The following is a 20,634-nucleotide window of genomic DNA, read 5'->3' on the forward strand; positions in this document are numbered from 1 at the left end:
GTGTAAGCCATTGTGGGGAATGTGATGGAAACTTGAGGGTTACTATTCTCACTCCAATCTAAACCATTTCGGGGAAGGACTTGGACAATATAGGGTTTACATTTACTATTCCCACTGCACTCAACCATATTGGAGAACAGGTTACATTTACTCTTCCCACTTCAATCTCAATGGGTTTGAGGCCCATGTTGGACAATATAGGGGTAACATTCTCATTCCACTTGAAACCAGGGTTTTGGATACTAAAGGGTTACATTTAGTATTCCCACTCTGATCTAAACCATTTGGTTGGAGATGGTGGACAATAAAGGAGTTACATTTTTGCTTACCACTCCACTCTAAATCATTTTGAGGAAGGTACTGCAGACTAAATGGGTTACATTTGCTATCCCCACTCCTATCTAAACCATTTTAAGGAAGCTGTCAAACACCAAATGTGTTACATTTAGTGTCTGGGGTGGTGTGAAATATGCATAAGCTGATTAGCAATACCTTCCTGAAAAGCATGTACTGAATACTTCAACATAGGACAAATGGATGGCAGGAAGATCTTTGGGTTTGATCACCTCATATGCATTTATTTAATGTTTGATGGAAAAAACACAGACATGATTGCTGGGGAATGGACTTGGAGAGAATTCTCACTCTCAGTTTTACTTCAAGCCACTATTCAGATTTTTCAACTAATTCTGTTCAGTATGGATAGATTGCAGCTTACAGCAGGCAGGAATTCCCATTTAGAGGTAAATGGGTAATATAGTATTTCATGGTAGAGCCTCTCATCTTCTAAAATGCTCCACCTCCAGTTTTACATCCCAACTTTGGGTAGAGCATTTGATAAAGAGAATGAAAGAAGAGCGAAAAGGATGGCCTGCAAGGATGATGAACCCCTGTGTGGAGGCTGGAAAACCCATTGTGATCTTGTTCTCCGCATACTTGTATTGGACTCTACCTACAGAACTGTTTGTCCTAGATCCTTGTCTCCCACACAGAGTCAGTAGAATATGGACTTACTGGAGAACCTGAATAGAAGGGGTCCACTAGAACTTCGGTGGACTGGCCCTGTTGGTGAGTGCCCCAGCATTTTATGGACACACTGTCACTCTGTAAGTTGCTTAAGGCCTGCAGGTTCTTAGAAAGTGGATTCAGCAAAAGAGATATGCCTTGAGGATTGTATGGCTGTGCTGCCAGGTAGAACCCAATGCAGGACTATATTATGGCTGGGTAGGAGGGCAAGTTCGGGGACCAATAGCCACCAGTCGCTGGGAAAAATAAAGTAGCAGTGCCAATAGCACCTAAAGGTTTGGGTTCAGGAGGCCCAAGAAGAGCACTCCAAGTGTTTGCAGCACCCCACCAGGGGTATGCAGGAGCAAACACCATCTACTTTGGCCCATATGGGACAGAGTTTGTGGGAGACATAGATATCCTCAAACAAAAGTGCCACTTCTGTGTATATTGCTGAAAGGATCCCTAGTAGGAACATTTATTTCTTCTGGGGAGTCCGTGACCTGGTGAAACTTCCTTGGGTGACCAAATCTGCAACAAGTCCAACCTAAAAAAATTGGCGCTAAAGATGAGGTGGGTGACCCTTGCAGCCTTTGCCCTGTCTGTGAAATCATAGGCACTCCAGTGTCCTGGAGTGCCTTTAAACAGGGCTCTCCACATGTGCAAAGAGACATCATAATCATCTTCATTACACTCCCTTCAAGAGAAAGAGGAGACCTGAGGATTTCCTGTCCAGTCCCCATAGTTAAGTGCTGGAAAAAGGATACCGTGCAGTTGAGGACTGTGAAATTGTATGACTGCATGATGGACCTAATTTCTACAGGCATATGTGAAGGACTACTCTACTTCACTACCTTAACAGTCAAGTATTAAAAATGGTACATAGTCCTGTGACTGGTGGTCCACGGCCTGGTGATCCAGGACACCAGAGGAGAAAGACCACATATTTCTCAGTTGGGCGTCCAGTCGTTCAAACCTGGATTTCTCTCCTATGCAGAGTAGCTAATATTATTAAGAGCTGTTCAAAGCAGGAATAGCCAGTTATTTTTTTATTGGGCTGCTGTAATTGCAAGTTGAAGCTCTTTCTTAATGTTTTCTACTGAATAGTGCAGGATGGTGTGTCGTTGTGCACTTTTCATTTGTGAGTATGATGACACCCAACTATATGGTATATCTGAGCTGTGTTGAATGGATGTATAGAGTTTAATTTCTAATGTAGTGTGTTGAATATTGTTGTTTGGCTACTAAGAGGGAAGTGAGGTTTTTCATGTATAAATATCAAATTTTAAGGCACTTCTGTGCTCTGTTGAATGTGTGACACATTCGGTCTAATGTTTTGAGTTGCATGTGAGATCTAGATGCTTTCCCTGCTAAGATCTACTGGACAGGAATGCCTTGTAAGAAGAAGGCATACAGAAGGAAAACACGTACACCTGGATAACATTACAGTCATTTTGTTTAGGCTCAAGACATCAACAGCAAATGTTCAGGTGTATACAAGAGATTGTAAGTCCACTATAAAAATATTTTTTGAAGGAATACAGAGGTCAAGGGTCTTTTTGCTGAGTGATAAGGGGTAATGAGCCTATACCTTATAAAAAACTCCGCAAAATTCTGCAATAACTCTGCATAACTTTTAGGGAGGAAAAGAGGGAAAGAAAAGGAGGAAAATAGAGGGGAGGATCTGGAATCCGTGAATAACTGAGCCACTGCTGGCGTGGGGAAATTACTAAATGCACGTAAAGCTAAGCAATTCCGACAGCAGGCAAAGGAGGCTGAGGCTATGGCTAAGTTAACAGATGGAGGCAGTATAAAGGAGGTGGATTCAGCGCATTCATCGGAATGCTCAGAGACAGAGGATTTATTAACAGAAAATCTAGTGCATTTGAGCATGGGGGATAAAGCTGTCGAGCCCCATCTTGGAGTTAAGCCCGATATTCTTGCACCTCCTCAGCCCCCCACACCACCACCCCCTCTGTCCAAACAATTTCTTCTGTTTGTATAAAAAACTCTTCCTCTTGTGCCCAGCAATGTGACCTCTGAAACCTTCTCAAATGTGGCAATAACTCAGAATCATTCAGTTTGTACAAGGGATTCAAGTTTGGCTGTCAGCACTTCTATAATTTCAGCTCCACCCGCTCAATCTGGTTTAGCAGTATTTACTTCTGCATCTGCATCTGATCTAAAGCAAATAACAGTTGATTCTCTGGACTCTGCTGCTCCAGGAAAAGAGGATTTAATGAATACAGCACCTCAATCTTCACTTATATCTGATAGAAATCCGGCTGAGGAGGTGGCAGGTCCCACAACCCCTGTATTAGAGATGGATATGGAAACAGAAGGAGAGATGAAGATGTCCGTAAAAAACATGCTAAATCTAATTTTAGATGAATTAAGAGAGATAAAGAGATCACAAAACATGGAGCTGTCTGCAATCCATCAGAGGTTAGACAAAATGGACAAAATCGAAGAGCTAGTTTCCACTTTTCCAGCTTGTCTAACTAAGGCAGAGGAAAGGATTTTCTCTCTTGAGGATCAAATGGTTGTAGTAAAGAAAGAAACTGTAGACGCATCCAAAACATCTAGGGCCCTTGAGAATAAGTTGGATGATCTGGAGAACTACAACAGAAGATCCAATCTACGCATAGTGGGGGTCCCTGAAGGAATTGAGGGGTCAGACATGCTTCTATGGGTTTCTACATTTCTCCAACAGGGTGTGATACCGGAACACAAAGGGGATTTAACTATCACCAGAGCTCATCGAGTTCCGGCACACCTCCCATTGAACTCCACGCTACCTCGGACTATCAACATCAATTTTGCCGATATTAGGGTCAAGGAGTAAATTCTATATAGAGCAATTCGACAGAGACAGTTTCCGGTGAATGCCACGGTGAAATGCCGAATCTTCTCCGATATGTCTGCAGTAGCAGCCAGACGTAGGAAAGAATTTGTTAAAATTGTTCATCTTTTTAAAGCCCATGGGGCACAAGCAATGATTGCTCAGCAATCAAAACTTAGAGTGCTCTTTACAGGCAAATTCTATATGCTACCTGATGTTGAGCAAGCACAGGAGTTACTACATGGGATTCAAAATGGTTAAATTCGGACATAAGACAGAGTACTTGTAAGCAATATTCTGATTTTCTTTACAATTGCCTGTCTTCTTCACTTGATGTTTGATTTTGTACAATATGTTGGGGGGGGGTAGGGAAGGGCATGAAGGTTGAAGGGGTGTATCATCACGACACCTCAAATGAAAGGGAGAGGTTCCTGTGGTGAGCGTGGGAGGAGGAATGTAGAGCGAGGAGGGTGCCACAGGTGGAAGAAGGGGGAGGGGGATGGTTAGGGGGAAAAAACAGTAAAAAATGCAGTTCTTGGCAAAATTCTTTTCTTTATTGCTATCTGGTTGGTTTTGCTGAAGATAAAAGTAGCTTTTGTGATGGATTCAGAACAGAGAAGGTATGAGATGTAAAGAGGGAGTAATCACATTATTGAAATTAAGTAAACACTATTAGAATGGTTAAAAATGGCATAAAAATTGTTTCCTTTAACGTGAACGGTCTAAATAATAATAAGAAAATGCGGGCGATAGAGAAATGGGTCTTGACTGAAAGTCCTGCAGCTATTCATTTACAAGAAACTCACATCCCTTTCACAAAAACTGATAATTTTTCTATGTTTAAAGGGTGGGCCTCGTATCGGGTCTTCACTTTTTTTTTGGAGTCACAGAGGGGAGTAGCACTTTTCATTAATAGGAATATGGAGGTAGAGATCTTGCAATCAAAGGATGGGACCCAGGGTCGATGGTGCTGGGCCACATGTAAATTCAAGTATAGGCCATCCCCTATCACATTCGTAAGCTTTTATGCCCCAGTGAACGACAATTCTGAAATACATGAGAAAATGTTTCAGTCTCTTTTGATGGTTGGAGGGGATATTGTGATTAGGGGGGATTTTAATATACTTATGCACCTGAATTTAGATTCTACTACGGGTGGTAAAAAACAATTGAAACCTAAAGCATTTAAGACAATCTCGAATAATGTAAGGACTTTAGATCTTGTTGATCCTTGGTGCTCTATAAATCCCCACAAAAGAGAGTATACTTGCTGGACGGGAAGACATAGGTCATTTTCTCGTATTGATTTTTTTCTGGTTTCCTCAAAATTTAAGAATCACTATCAACAAATTCTTCATAACGGCTTTTCCGACCATGCAATGTTAATTCTAGAATTGATGTTCGAGGAGAGTACTAATGTTGTAAAACGCTGGGTGTTTAATAAATCTTACCTGTCTGATGTAACATGGGTGACCCTATTGAAAAATGAGATAAATTACTTTATTGAACGAAATATGGGGACAGCCCCTATTCATGTGGTATGGGACTAACTTAAGGCGTTCATTCGGGGGATTGTCATCGGAAGGGATGCACAGGAGTCAGTTGCTTTTAGGGATACAAAGAACTTATTACAGCAGAATATCCAGGACTTAGTAGAACAAATGTACCATAATCCATCTGTTAGGCTACACAATCAACTAAATGCTGCAAAACGTGAACTGAGTCTACACTACTTTGAAAGAAGTGAGGAAATCTTCTGTAGACAAGCTCAAAAAATATACGAACACAGCAATTTTACAGGTAAATTCTTGGCGTGGCAGGTCAAAGAACAAGCTGCAGCTAATGTAATTCGGTCCCTTAAATCTCCAATAAATGATATTGATACCTCAGATGCAGTAGAGTTATGGGAGATTATGTTGTCTCATTACGAGAAAATGTATACTTCGCATCATATCACGGATCAAAACAGATTAAATTTGTTTTTAGAAAAGCATAATTTACCCACTCTTTCTTATATGGATCAAGTAGCAATGGCAACTTCGTTTTCGGGGGATGAATTAAAATTGGTAGTTCAAGTTCAAGTTCAAGTTCAAAAATTTGTATAGCGCACTACTCACCCAGAAGGTCTCAAGGTGCTTGTGGGAGGGGGGTACTTACTTATCGAATATCCAAGTTTTAAGTTGCTTTCTGAAGGAGAGGTGGTTCTGTGTAAGGCGGAGGTGGGTGGGAAGAGAATTCCAGGTTTTGGCCGCTAAGTAGGAGAAGGATCTTTCCCCCATGGTGGATCTGTGGATGCGCGGAATTGCGGCGAGGGCCTGATTGGACGAACGAAGTTGGCGGGTGGGGGTGTAAAAGGACAGGCGCGTGTTGAGGCATTCGGGTCCTAGGTTGTAGAGGGCTTTGTGTGCGTGGGTGAGGAGTCGGAACGTTATCCTCTTGTTGACAGGGAGCCAGTGGAGGTCTTTCAGGTGACCGGAAATGTGAGCTTGGCGGGGGATGTCTAGTATGAGTCTGGCTGAGGCGTTTTGGATGCGTTGGAGTTTTTTCTGTAGTTTGGCTGTGGTTCCGGCGTAAAGGGTGTTTCCATAATCCAGTCGGCTTGTGACCAGTGCGTGGGTGACCGTTTTTCTTGTTTCGGTGGGGATCCAACGGAATATTTTTTTTGAGCATGCGTAGAATGTTGAAGCATGATGAAGAGACGGCATTGACATGTCTGGTCATCGAGAGGGAGGAGTCCAGGATGAAGCCCAGGTTGCGTGCGTGGTCCGTTGGTATGGGTGCTATTCCCAGGGCCGGTGGCCACCATGAGTCGTCCCAAGCAGAGGGGGATGAGCCTAAGATTAGGACTTCCGTTTTGTCCGAGTTCAGTTTTAAACGGCTGTTCTTCATCCACTCAGCTACATCTTTCATTCCTTCGTGTAAGTTGGTTTTGGCGGTGTTTGGGTCTTTGGTGAGGGAGAGGATCAGCTGGGTGTCGTCTGCGTAGGAGATGATGTTGAGGTTGTGTTGGCGCGCGATGGATGCGAGGGGCCTCATGTATAAGTTGAAGAGGGTGGGACTGAGTGAAGATCCTTGTGGTACGCCGCAGATGACTTCAGTGGTCTCCGATCTGAAAGGGGGGAGGCGGACTCTCTGGGTTCTTCCGGCGAGGAATGAGATGATCCAGTCCAATGCTTTTCCTTGTACTCCGACGTTGCTGAGGCGTTGTATGAGGGTGCTATGACAGACTGTGTCGAAGGCTGCGGAGAGGTCAAGTAGGATGAGGGCAACTGTTTCTCCTTTGTCCAGTAGTGTACGAATGTCATCTGTTGCTGCGATGAGGGCGGTTTTGGTGCTGTGTTAGGCTAGGAAGCCGGACTGTGAGGGTCGAGGGATTTGTTGGATTCGAGGAAGGTGGCGAGCTGACTGTTGACGGCTTTCTCAATAATTTTGGCAGGGAATGGGAGGAGCGAGATGGGGCGGTAGTTCTTAAGTTCAGTGGGGTCTGCTGTGGGTTTCTTCAGAAGGGCGCTGAGTTCGGCATGTTTCCAGCTTTCCGGGAAGGTAGCGGAGTTGAGGGAGCAGTTGATGACGTCTCGGGGATGGGATGCGATGATGGAGTCTGCTTTGTTGAAAATGTGGTGGGGACATGGGTCGGTAGGCGATCCTGAGTGGAATAAGTTCATCAGGCGGATGGTGTCTTCAGTGGTGATTGGGTTCCAGGCGCAAAGGTTGTTAGAGGGGGGATTTGGTTCGGGGGTGGGTGGAGTGGACTGGTCTCCGGACTGGTTTTCAAAGCTGTTATGTATGTCGGTGATTTTGTTGTGGAAGAAAGAGGCTAGGGAGTCGCAGAGGTCTTGGGATGGGGTGATGTCGTTGGTGCCGGCGGTGGGGTTGGTAAATTCTTTGACGATGTTGAATAGTTCCTTGTTGTTGTGGGCGTTGTTGTCAAGTCGATCCTTGAATGCTGATTTCTTGGTGGATCGGATCAGTTGGTGGTGTTTGCGGGTGGCGTTCTTGAAGGTGGTCAGGTTGTCAGTGGTTGGGTTTTTCTCCAGGCTTTCTCGAGGGTACGACAGAACTTCTTGGATGTCTTAAGGTCATCGTTGAAGCAGGGGTCTTTTTTGCTACTTTGCTTGATTTGATGGTTTTTCAAGGGTGCTAGTTCGTCGGCGCTGTGGGTGATCCATTGTGTGAGGTTGGTGGCAGCTTGGTTTGGGTCCGATGATTTGGCAGCAGGGTTTTTGTGAAGCGAAGTGAAGAGCTGGTCGGTGGTAATTTTGTTCCAGTTTCTTCAGGGGATTGGTTGTGGGAGGTTGTGGGTCGTGGTCTTTTTGTAGTTGAAGTGAACGCAGCTGTGGTCCGTCCAGTGGAGAGCTGTGGTGTGGTTGAAGGAGATGTGCTTGCTAGAGGTGAAAATTGGGTCGAGCGTGTGCCCGGCATAGTGGGTGGGGATATCAACAAGTTGTTTTAGTCTGAGATTGGCCAAGTTGTCCAGAAGGGTGGAGGTGTTGCTATTGTTTTTCTTTTCCAGGTGGAAGTTGAGGTCTCCCAGTAGAATGTAGTCCTTTGAGGGGAGGGCGTGTGGGCTGGTGAAGTCAGTGATGTCTTCGCTGAATTGTGTGCGGGGTCCTGGTGGTCTGTAGATGAGGGTGCCTCTGAGTGTGGTCTTGGGGTCGGTGTGGATCTGGAAGTGAAGGTGTTCGGCAGCTGCGAGGTTATCGTCTTAGCTGGTCGTGATGCGGATGGAGTTCTTATGTACGATGGAGATGCCTCCTCCTGTTTGGATGGTGCGGTCCTTTCGAATGATCTTGTAGCCGTCCGGGATGGCTATGGCGATGTCAGGAGCTGATGAGGCGTTCATCCAGGTTTCTGTAAGGAAGGCGACGTCCGGCGAAGTGGTGTCGAGTAGGTTCCAAAGTTCAATGGCGTGTCTGTGGACGGAGCAGGTGTTGAGTAGGATGCACTTCAGGTGGTTAGTGTCGGAGCTCTGTTTGGAGTCTGTGGATTTAGTGTGGGTCCTGATGCAGTCGAGCTTGCAGGAGTGGCAGGTGAAGGGTCCATGGGTGTGTCCTGGGCGGGCTTGGTAGTAGTCTTGGAGTCGGCCGGGGTTGAGTGCTGAGAGGGATGCGGCATCATACGTTATGCGGGTGGAGTGGGATTTGCGAGGACCAGGGGTTCGGGCGATTGGGCGCGGTCCAGGCGCGGATGGGTGTAGACGGGCTTACCTTTGGCGCACCTTCGGCGCGCATGGGGCGCGACCGCTGCGCGTGAACGCTGCGCGCAAATGCGTCTGTCATATGTGGATAGAGGAGGGGGCGGAGCGAGGGAGGAGCAGCTGGGAGGCGGGAGCGGGGTGGAGAGGACGGGCTCCGAGGCACAACAACAACAAAATGGCAGCAAAAGCGAAACCAGAACAGGATGGGGCACAAAGTAGGGATACGCTGTGGGCAGTGGCACCGGCACAATCAGGTATTAATGATTGTATTAAAATCAGTGATGTGAGCGCTACTATTACAACTGCATAAACGAGCAATACAAATAATAATTAAAGGTCTAAGCTTCACAAGCGAGCAATACAGACTAGGACTGCAAAAATAAACGAGCAATGTTTAAGTGAGGCACAGCGCTATATCATTAAAGCAGGCAGCAGTTTTTCAAGGCGCAAAGCAAAGAGCGCAGCCCATCGATACCACAGGAGAGCAGGGAGCGTGGGGAGCGACCGCTACTGAGAGCGTCTTCCACATGGTAAGGCCTTTGGACCAGACGGTTTTCCTGCAGATTTTTTTGTTATATTTTTTACCTCCCTCTCTAAACTATTACTTTTACTATCAAATTCTATGTTGGAAGGTGGCTTAATTCCATCATCATTTTATGATGGGACTGTGATTAGTTTCCTGAAAAAAGGAAAGGAAACAAATGATCCTAACTCTTATAGACCCATCACTCTGTTAAACTCGGACTATAAAATCATCACCAAATTACTTTCACTACGTTTTAATCATATATCTTCACAACTGATCCATTCAGATCAAAATGGCTTTATCGCAGGTCGGCAACTCATCACCAACACTCACTACTTGGTTGAGGCCTTAGATTATTTTGAAAAATGTAAGGTGCCGGCTTTAGTTTTTCTTTTAGATGCAGAAAAGGCTTTGGATTTGGTGGTCTGGGATAATCTTTTTTTTATTTTACAATTTTTTTAATCCCCTCACGAATTATAACTTTAGTTAAAAATTTGTATCAAGGTGCAAATGCCCATGTGCTTATCAATAAATCCATGGTGGGCTCAATTTCAGTGCAAAGAGGGACAAGGCAGGGGTGTCCACTGTCCCCTGTTCTCTTTGCCTTCTTCATAGAGCCTCTGGCGGTGACAATCCGGAAGTCTACAGATATTCTACCACCTATGGCCTCTATGGATAAAATTAAATTATATGCAGATGATATAATGCTTCTTCTTAAACCTGAGATGCATTCGCAAGTACAGGCTCTTTCTGTTTTTGCAGAATTTGAAGCACTCGGGGGTATCGAATCAATAAGCGGAAAACTGATATTTTCATTTGTGGTAGTATAATTCCCGAACTACACCCGGATTTTCAGAACTGTATCAATAATAGACCCAAAAGATATCTGGGTGTCTATTTTATGCCGTCTGTAGGCGATTTTTTTTTTTTGAATTTTGAACCCTTAATAAAAAAAGTTTGTGATATGTTTTCACGATGGAATATCCTGCCTTTGTCTATTTTAGGCCGGGTGGCATTAATTAAAATGTCGGTACTCCCCCTATTCAATTTTGTGTTCTCCACTATCCCATGTTCTTTACCAGGCTCTTTTTTTCCAAAAATCAAATCAATGTTCTCAGCCTTTCGTTTGGGCAAAAAAGACACCTCAAATAGCCATCAATATTCTATACGAAGAAAATGAACAAGGAGGTCTTGATCTCCCAAACCTTAAAGATTACTACTATGCTTATTTTGCATAGTATCTCTCGAGATTCAAACATTTAATGTCGAGTAAAGTACTGTTTATACATTTTTTCTTTGAAACAATCTGTAAAGAAGCCAAAATTCCTTCTCCATTATCCATACCCAAATCTTCTAAACTAGTCAGATATAAGGTTCTAAATTGTTTTTTTTTTAATGTGACGCTATGTTGAAGAGATACTCACTTTCCCTCTTTAGCTTAATAACTACATTAAGTGAAGCTATTTTAGGTTTCAGCATAAAAATGGGGCCAGAAATTATACAAAATTGGGTCAGATTGGGGTTTACAACACTATTGAATTTTGTGGAAAATGAAGCTTGGTTAACCCCAATGAGATGATTTCTCTAATTGGTGGAAATTTTCTTCTTATGGGCTCATATAATTTACTGTATAAGGTTTTTGCTCAAATTGACTTAGCACAGATTAGTCAAGCTTCACATTTAACTAATGATCTCTTTTGGTCTTCACTCTTCATGAAACCAGGATATTGGAGAAGAAGTCTAGCGCAGAGTACAGAGGAGGATCTGAGTACCAAAGCAACTAAAAAATGGCAGAAGCATGAAAGTCTCAACTTAACAGTTAACATTTGGAAAACCTTAAATAAGTTTAATTTTTCGGTATTGAGAGGAGCTAACTGGAGGCGAATGCTGTTTTTTAGTAAATGGCTGCTATATTATACCCCCGCAGTCATTGCTAGAATGTTTAGTAACACGTCGTCCACCTGTTTTAGATGCTCTCGACCGGATTTGGCTAATTGGTCTCATTTAGTAGCCTTCTGCCCCCGAATTGGGGCATTCTGGGAGGGCATTTTTTCTTTGCTTTCACTTCATTTGCATTGTACAATTATCAACTGTGAAAGACTGATTATATTTGGTTTTGATCCAGTGCTTAATCTGGTTGAGTCATTGGCAAAACTAGTGTATATTATAGTAGCGGTGGCTAGATCACTGATTCTTAAGTATTGGAAGTCAGATGTAGTTCCATCTGTAGATGAATGGTATGAGAAAATGAAGAGAGTAAGGAAAAGTGAATTTATATATGCACAAAGGATTGGGGGACTGAGCAAATTTGAAAGAATATGGGGGACCTACTTTGATTAAATGTCTATGTATGTTTCCGATGTGAAATTTCTCTTTTTAGGTTCTATCTCTTCCGAGATGGTGTTATATTATATTATCTGTTTTTCAGCTTATCATTTTGTTTTTTGGATTTTCTGTAATGAATGTAATGAATGGAATGTCAAGAACAGAATAAAAATATTTAATTAAAAAAAACAGCAAATGTTCTGATATTAGCTGACCTCTCCTCAGCTGTGGTGCCCCATGGAAAAAAATCACTATTTGGGAATAACCTATTAAAGAAGAGTGTTTAAAAACCCTCCCCAAAACTTCCCATCACAAGTTTTGCTACTTTGCACCTCCTGTTTTCTAATCTCACCCTAGCTAGCATCTGTGAGCATCCAAGTATGTTTCTAGTTGGAAGAGGCTTCATACAGGTGTAATCAATCTGGCATTTGTGACTGATAGATTGGAGGGATGTAGATGCTGACAGGATCTTGGACAGGCTGAGAGGCGGTAAAGAAGAAGGAAGGTGAGAGACAATGGAGGGATGGTAGGAAGAGGCCACCGAAAAGAAAAATCTTATGTCTGTTGACAAGGTTTTATTCCAAACTCCCAGGATCAGTTCGATGCTCAAGTGGTTCTACCTCTCAATCGCCCCACCCTTTGAAGCTGTAATAGCACAGACAGCTGGAGGTATTAAGCAAGAGAAGGAAAGGATGGGGACAGTGAGGAGGGAGACCTATAAAACAACAAACACTAAACAAAACAACATAAGATGAAGATATTAAATCCACCATGCTTATTAATATCATCTAGTACTTGGAACTACTTTATAGGTCTCTGTATACCTGTAAAAGAAAATAAGGCTGAGCTGCATATTACTCCAATAGGATAATGCAGTACATCATCTGAAAGCTCTCTCTCATCTCTCAAACTTTGTGTAAGAATAAGAAACACCTGTTAGTAATAGGATTTACACAATCTTGAAACCATTCCCACATACAAACGCCTGTTTTACCTTCCACTGATACCAAACAATCTTGCATCACATGGGGGGTTGAGTCAATTCATACACCACATCCCCCTGCTAAGAAAAGGAAACAAAAGCATTATGCTGCTTGGATAACCACATCAAGAGTATTCTGTTTTGAAGGCATTAATATACCCATGCACATTGTGGTCCATATGAATAGCAAGATACTGCTGTTAAATTTCACAACAAACTAATACTCTGATATGCAAGAGGACATATCAAGAATATGTCATTGATACAAGTGGTTTATTCCACTTCGTCGTTCCTTCAGATGGTCTCCGCTATAATCTCTTTTCCTGATGTGACATCTTCTCGCCTTGATTCTGCTGGGCTCTCTGCTCCTTCAAGGTTGTCGGCATCTTCTGGATCTCTTGCCCCGTTCCTTCGATTTCCTCTTCCTTACAAGACCGATGCCCCTCCTGTTCCATCCGAGTCAGGCGGTCCCATTTGCTCTCACACCGGAGGGGAAGGTCCCTGACTTGTGTTTAAGAGATGTCAATCGGTGTTAACCCCTTCGGTTCCTCCCCTTTAGTGACTCCGGGTTCAGCAATTAACGAGCTGGGGGGCAGATAGGGTAAGTTGTGTGAGAGCATCAGGTCCCCCTCCTCACAGTGGGGGATGTTCATATGATCAATAAAACAGAGTGAAGATATTTATTAATTGCTTTATGCATAAGATGAGTTTTGGAGCATTCTTGAATGTGGAGGAGAAAGAACATAAATTTGCTGAGAGTGAGTTCCATTGAAGTGGTTCAAGTAGGTTAAAATATTGGAACTTCAAGGCCAAGAACGGAGGTGAAGGTGGAGCTCGGATGTATTCTGTAAAGTTTCAGGTAGGAAGTTGAGAATATGCTTTTGAATTCTAGGAGTAACAGGGATTGATTCTTTGTGGACTGTCAGCCATCCTGATTTAAGTAATACGAAATATGGATTTCATGGTAAGGTTTTGTAGGCCTAATGGTAAAATGTAGCACTTAATTCCATGGAGAGAAAGTACAGAGTAACATCTATCATCAAGCTGCTGACGTAGTGTATTCTACCAAGGACTAGGTTAAAGATCACTGTTTTACTTGTATGGAGGTGACTTTTTGAGCTGATGCTTGATATATTGGTCAGGGCAGCTGTTTCTGTTGTACATATAAGGGATTGCTTGCACATAGAATAGGTGCAATGTGCACCAAGTTGTCGAAACAATAGCAATACTAATTATCATGCCACTGGATAAACATTTTGGAGCCTGTTCACAGACTGCATTTTGTAGTATATTTTAGTAGCTGCTAGAGTACTATAAAATGCTTTTCACAAACCTCAGGGTATTAACCACCTCCTCCTCTCCTACCTTTTCTACGTGTAGATATTCACACATCCAAATGTACAACTTAGTACTAAATGTGGGAAGAACCAGGCACAGTTGTTAAAAAATGAGGGTAGTTACACAAAATAGGTGGAGATAGATAGGAGTAAGGAGGGGTTAAGGAAGAGTTAAGTAGGGGTTTTGGAAAGGACATTCACCCACCCACCAAAAATGTAAGCCCATTCCTATTCACAAACTGGATTTCTAAATCTACTACGACCAAAAAGACCCAAACCCTTAGTAAATGTGATCAATCTCATAGCTGGAATACGCCTAGCACCACACATGGCCAACAGACGGCCAACACTTGGTGTGCAACACCCTCTCATACCACAATAATAGAGCTAGAGGAAAAGTAAATTACATTATTCAAAAATGTTAAAATATGAATGTATCATTTAGTGTTAAAAACGTATCTAAATTAATAATATTTTTAATTAAAAATGTATATTTCTTATTAAAATCGAATTAAATAACCTGTATTAATTCTCTACATCACTTGCAATAATTGTTAATACATAGGAAAGATATATTTTTCTTGGGTGGGATTTTTGTCAATTTAAGCTTCAGAAAAATACATTTAATATATTCAAAATAATTATAATGACATTTCGAAATTAAATTGAGGTATTAAGGTTGTATTTTTTTAATTTGCTCTATGTTTGCACGTAATTTATATTACTATTAAATAAAAATAGTTGTATTATTTTGTTCATTACTTTTCCCTATACTTTCACATAAGAAGATCTCGGAAACCAATTATTCTGCAGAACTGGCATGTGACAGTTGGTGTGGAAAGTAATGGGTACCATGAATCAGAAACAGAGCAATTGAAGATATAGGCAGAAACCCAGCTGGATGCTTTATCGGTGATGTCTTGAGTAAGTAGAGATGCTAATTGGGTGAAGTGATCATCAGCACCAGACACTTCTCAGAGGTCAACCAACATGAGGATAGTTGAAAGTTGAGCTCAAAATTATCCACACAGAAAGGTGACTTAAAGTGACACACACCACTAAAAAGTGTTGATTTGTGTTTTACCTTCCAGTGCAAAGCAATCACAGGAGCACTTCTTCACATTCTGTGGGGTCCAATGGGTAGCAGATACGCAACCACTCATGGTTTTTGATGAAAAGCGCACTCCACATAACAAGTGCCTAGTGACAGTGAAAAACACAGAAAAGTGAGTGCCTCAAGAGTCCTCTGATGTGAAAAGTTGGTCTGGTATATGCTGTCCAGTAAATAAAGTGGGCACTTTGTACCAGTCCAAACAAACCTTATTGATGATTAGGTTAACCCCTTCGATCCTCATGATGGAACGGTTCCGTTATGAGCATCGGTCGCGCTGTGCTCATGACGGAACCGTTCCGTCATGAGCACACCCATTTACATTAGGGCCCAGCACCGGGGGTAAATCGGCACCGTACGGATGATGTTAAAGACAACCTTTATAGAAAGCTATCCTATTGGTAGCTGTGGAGAGCAGCCTTCAGGCTAAGTCTCGAAGGAATGTAAAGCTGCTTGTTTTACCAGATCAGAACCTCCTGAATAACCAAATGAAGGGAGAACCACACAAGAGATATATAAAATGTATGCATGTATTACTAAACACTCTCCACTAACCTCTATACAAGATTAGAGCACAAGGCACACAATACTTAATCAATAGAACATCAGTAAATTGCACAATGCACAGCGGGCTCCAGGGGGAGACAAAACCATATACTAAACAAATGGTCTAACAACAATGACTTGACTAGACACAGTGCCTAAAGCATGTATAATCGCTAGGCCCCCAAGGAACTACCCAAAAGAGTGACACAGTGAGCCCACGGAGGATGGGTGCAGTGTGTGAACACAGACACGAGTTCCGTACAACTCTATGAGAAAATTGCGGTTGGAAAATTACAGTTTAAGAACACTTCAGAGAGGACTTCAAGCAAACCCTTTGGAAAATAGAGGTTTCTAAAGCCAGCACCCTGGTGAGTATGGGAGTACCATGTTACCTATCCCAGGGGAGCCGTTGCGTAGGGGTCAAGTGGTGTTGGAAACCTTTGTCTTTTTCAATGGTGTGACTCAAAGAAGTGCTGCTGCTGGGAAGATGAAAAGTGTCCGGTGGAATCCAAGCCTGGATCCAAGTTGAGAAGAAGCTGAAAGCAGAGTGGAGTCTGGGAAACTTCAGGGTGACCAGGTGCTCGGTAGACAAATACCCACTGATGTCGGGTGCTTCAGGTGAGAAGATTGTATGCTTGACTCGGCAGCCACAGGGACCATAAGACGTCAAAGATGACCAAAGTCTGGAGGTGAGCTGTCCCACAAAGGATGTCGAGTGCTGAGGGGTCAGTGTCCGGATCGAATACCAACAAGCCTTGTCAAAAGCAACCCACGCGGGCAGAGGAAACAAGTTACGATGAGGACCAGCACGGTCCTGGAGACTCTCCAAGCTATGGGGAGTCAGGGCATATCAGGAACAACCAGGGAAGCCTAAGAGAAATCAGATATACCTTCACAGTGATCCACAGGCCAACAGACCAGGGATCGCAAAATGACCTCAAGCTGAATCACGAAATACCAGCCCATAGAACACTCGTGGAGTGTAGGCCAGTAATCTTCCGTGGAAATACTGCTCAGGGTCAGGACTACGTGTATCCCAATGCACAGCCTCAGGGATCTCCAAAAAGCATATGCTGCTGCAGAAGTACACAGTGCACAGGGGTTTGGGGTGCACGGTCCCCACGAGGGATACTGGTCTCAAGATTGCTGAGAGAGCAGATCAACCTCAGAGATGCTCAGAAACCCACCTCCTGTGCTTGCAAAAATATTTGGAGTCCTCAGGAACTCAGGAGATGCATACTGGTCAGATGCGTTAAGGTACCTGCTTCAGCAGGGGAGTAACTCCTTTACACCCAGGGAGATTCTTCTGTCACCCAGCGTAGTGTAGTTCCTACTTTATACCCATGGAAGGGGTTGAACAAATTCTGGGGACCCTCCTGGGGGGGGGACAGGACAGAGGGGTGGTTACACCCATGTCCTTTGTCCAGTTTCATGCCAGAGCAGGAGCAAATGTTTCCTGCAACCGGTTTGAGCTGGACTATGCACAGGGACACCAAATGTGGTCCCAGTGCAGATTTTCAGGCACTCTCAGAGTGCACTCACCCAGACCAAATACACTAAACCCTGTCTGGGAGGTGGTCACTCCTCCCTGTGACAGGAAACTTATTGTTCAACCTTTCCCTGCTTGAGCTCAGCTCAGCAGCAGGAGGGCAGACTCGTGTATGTGGCTGGCAGCATCCATTTTGTGCAGCCCAGGTCGAGAAAGCTGGTACCGGATAGACCAGCGACCCACAGTAGTGGTTCTGCAATGGAGGAATCATGCCTCCCACACCAGTTACTGGTGTGGTGTTATGAATCCAAGGTGTTTGACACAAAACACAACATGTTTCTAAGCATCCGTTTTAAAGTCAGCATTTACCGCGAGGTGATAATGCACTTAAGTATATATGGTTTGGCTGCATCACAGACAACCCTGGGGAATAGAGTCCGAAGGCTGTAGAGGGGCTCTGCTCATGCAGGGACACCCTTTCACACAAAACCCAGCACCCTGCCTTCAGGATTGATAAGGCCTGCCATAACGGTAACTGATAGGTTGATATGTGTAGTGATTTAAAATAAATATAGGTAACCTATATCAAAGTAAGGGGTGCATGCACCACCTTACACAGGCTGCAGTGGCAGACCTGTGATGTCAGTCTGAATGGTCTCTCAGGGGTGGCATAATACATGCTGCAAGCCCTGGGAGGCCTCTGGGGTACCTATGCCCTGGGTACATGGTGTACCATATACTAGGGACTGATAAGGGTACCCCAATATCCAATCTGGAGTGTAACTAAAGTACATGCAATCAATTTAGAGTTTAAAGCAGCTAGGCTGAGGTTCTGGATAGCAGGTTCCCAGCCAGTCTAAGTCGAAAACATTGATACAGCGGCAAAAAGTGGGGGTAACTATAAGAAGCAGATTCTACACTTCTATATCTGAAAGGACTTAATCAGGGTGTATGGATTTCTTTGCAGAATAAGCTCCTTGACGTGGTGGCACGTCTTGCTACCCGGTCTGAGCTTACAGAACATAATGTGGCAAGGATATTAAGCTGCTTATTAACATAGCACCTTCAATTATTGTTCTACGATAATATAAGAGAAATAAGTGTGTTCCAAGAATATCTGGGAGAATCAATTTCCTCCTACTTAGACTTTGATGTGATATTGCTGTATACAATTACATAAACCCTGACAAAGTCCTTACAGAGGATAAAACTCCTTGGCGGGACTATTTCATTGATATTTTGAATAATAATGAAGAGAATTGTTTTGAGTCTTCATAGTATAGCTTTGATGTTATTTTGGTCTTAGAGAAGAGTATACTGGTATCAACAGCATAGAAGTATGTGTTCTTCGTGAAAGGAGGAGAAAAAAGAGAACAATTTCTATAATTCAATTGTTTTTGTCTGTTGAATTGTGTTTATGGTTGTTGAGTAGTTTGACCATTAAAGGGTGAGTGCCTACAACTGTTACTTTACTAGCATTTGTGCTGCAGTTCATAACCATAATTACTCTTGCTTTGAGATTATTTATGCCTAGCTGCAGTGGCAGCATTCCTAAGAAGGAAGAAATCCAAATCCATCCTAACATAGACGACTGGTTGGTAAAGGCAAACTCAAAACAAAAATGCCACAGACCCATTCAGAAGGACATCCCAATGTTGCAATAGGCTTGGTTCCTCCATAAAACTCAAGAGATCATCGTCAAACCCAGAACAGGAAAAAAATGTCCTATGGGCAAGACTGAATTCCAAAGTGGCACAGGTGTACCCAACCCAAAGGAGGTTTCAAGGAGCATACTCTTCTCTACCAGAGGGGACAGTCTCTGACAGTGAAGACATTTATGAAACTAATGGGCATGATGACATCATGCATTCCCCTTATTACCCATGCACGTCTGCACAAGCGTCCTCTTCAACAATGGCTATGTAACAACTGGTCACAAACCCCCGGGGGTTGGGAAGATCTGGGGCCATATGTATGAAGCTCAAATGGGTTCACAGAATTTCGGCGTTTGCAAACTCATTTTCGCTAAATGGTATGTATGTAGCAAAATTGAGTGCGAAATAAGGAATCACAAATTTTGCAATTCCTTAAATGCAATGTAAGAAGCATTAAAAAAATACAAATTGGCCTTAAGGAATCGCAAATTACCACCAACTTCAAGTTGGTGGTAATTCGCAAATTCCTTGAAAAATTAACTTTTTTGTATTTTTCAAAGTGCAATGTGAAGCACATACATGCCCTTGGGGCATGTGTGTGCGCCACATGTGCACCCATGCTAATTTTAGGGGTGCAACAGGGTGTCCTTGAAATTATTCTCAATTTGCGATTCTCAAATTGCGAATCGCAAATTGAGAATCCCTTCCAATTCATTCCTATGGGCCTCCTGGCTTATAGTAATGAATGGGAAATTATTCCTTAATTGCAGTTCGCAATTTGCTAATCTCAATTAAGGAATTTTAACCGCTTCTCGCACATGACCTGAGGGCACCGCACGCCACAGCGCTGCACTTCGCACCACAGCACCTGACATCTGCCGACGCCAGAGCTCCTGATCCCAACAGAAAGGTGCTCGACCTGCAACGTGAGTGACTTCAGGGGCCTTGTTGCCGTGCAACTCTAACAGGTACTGTTTGCAGGTCTTCCGGACACAGTAGCTGGTCTGAAAAGCCACTACCAACCTGAACTGATTTGTTTGTTCATGATGCCGTGATAGCCCCGGACGGAGCTAACAACATCAAGGAACTGTTTTAAAGCGTATTTTGATAACTGTAGATTTTTAAGTACTGTATTGTAGATTCTTATTGTTTTGGGTCTTGTATATAAAAATATTGGCTATTTTTCGAAAGTGGTGTGGTGTTCTTTTGTAGTGCTTACACTGTATCACTGTTGGTTATGTGCAAATGCTTTGCACTGTGTCTCTAAGATAAGCCTGACTGCTCGTGCCAAGCTACCAAGGGGGTGAGCAGGAGTTATTTTAGGAGTGTAACTCCCTTATCCTGACTAGGAAGAAGGGTCCCTACTTGAACAAAGGTGCATGCCCTTGCCAACTACAGACCCCCATTATTAACAGACCTATATTATCTACAGGAGATAAAACAATTCTGTAAGGAGAATCAATTGTTCAGCTCTTTCGCATAGTCCAGCAAAGGTTCACCTGTTACAAAAGGAACAATTTCATGCTGGAATGTAGAGGCAATTCAAATATGCCACTCCTCAGTGGGAAAAGAGCGCATTCAGCAAGGAAAAATAATGCAACCCTAGCCTTTATAGGCTA

This window comes from Lissotriton vulgaris, chromosome 6, assembly GCF_964263255.1.
Source record: "Lissotriton vulgaris chromosome 6, aLisVul1.2, whole genome shotgun sequence".
Taxonomy (NCBI): Eukaryota; Metazoa; Chordata; class Amphibia; order Caudata; family Salamandridae; genus Lissotriton; species Lissotriton vulgaris.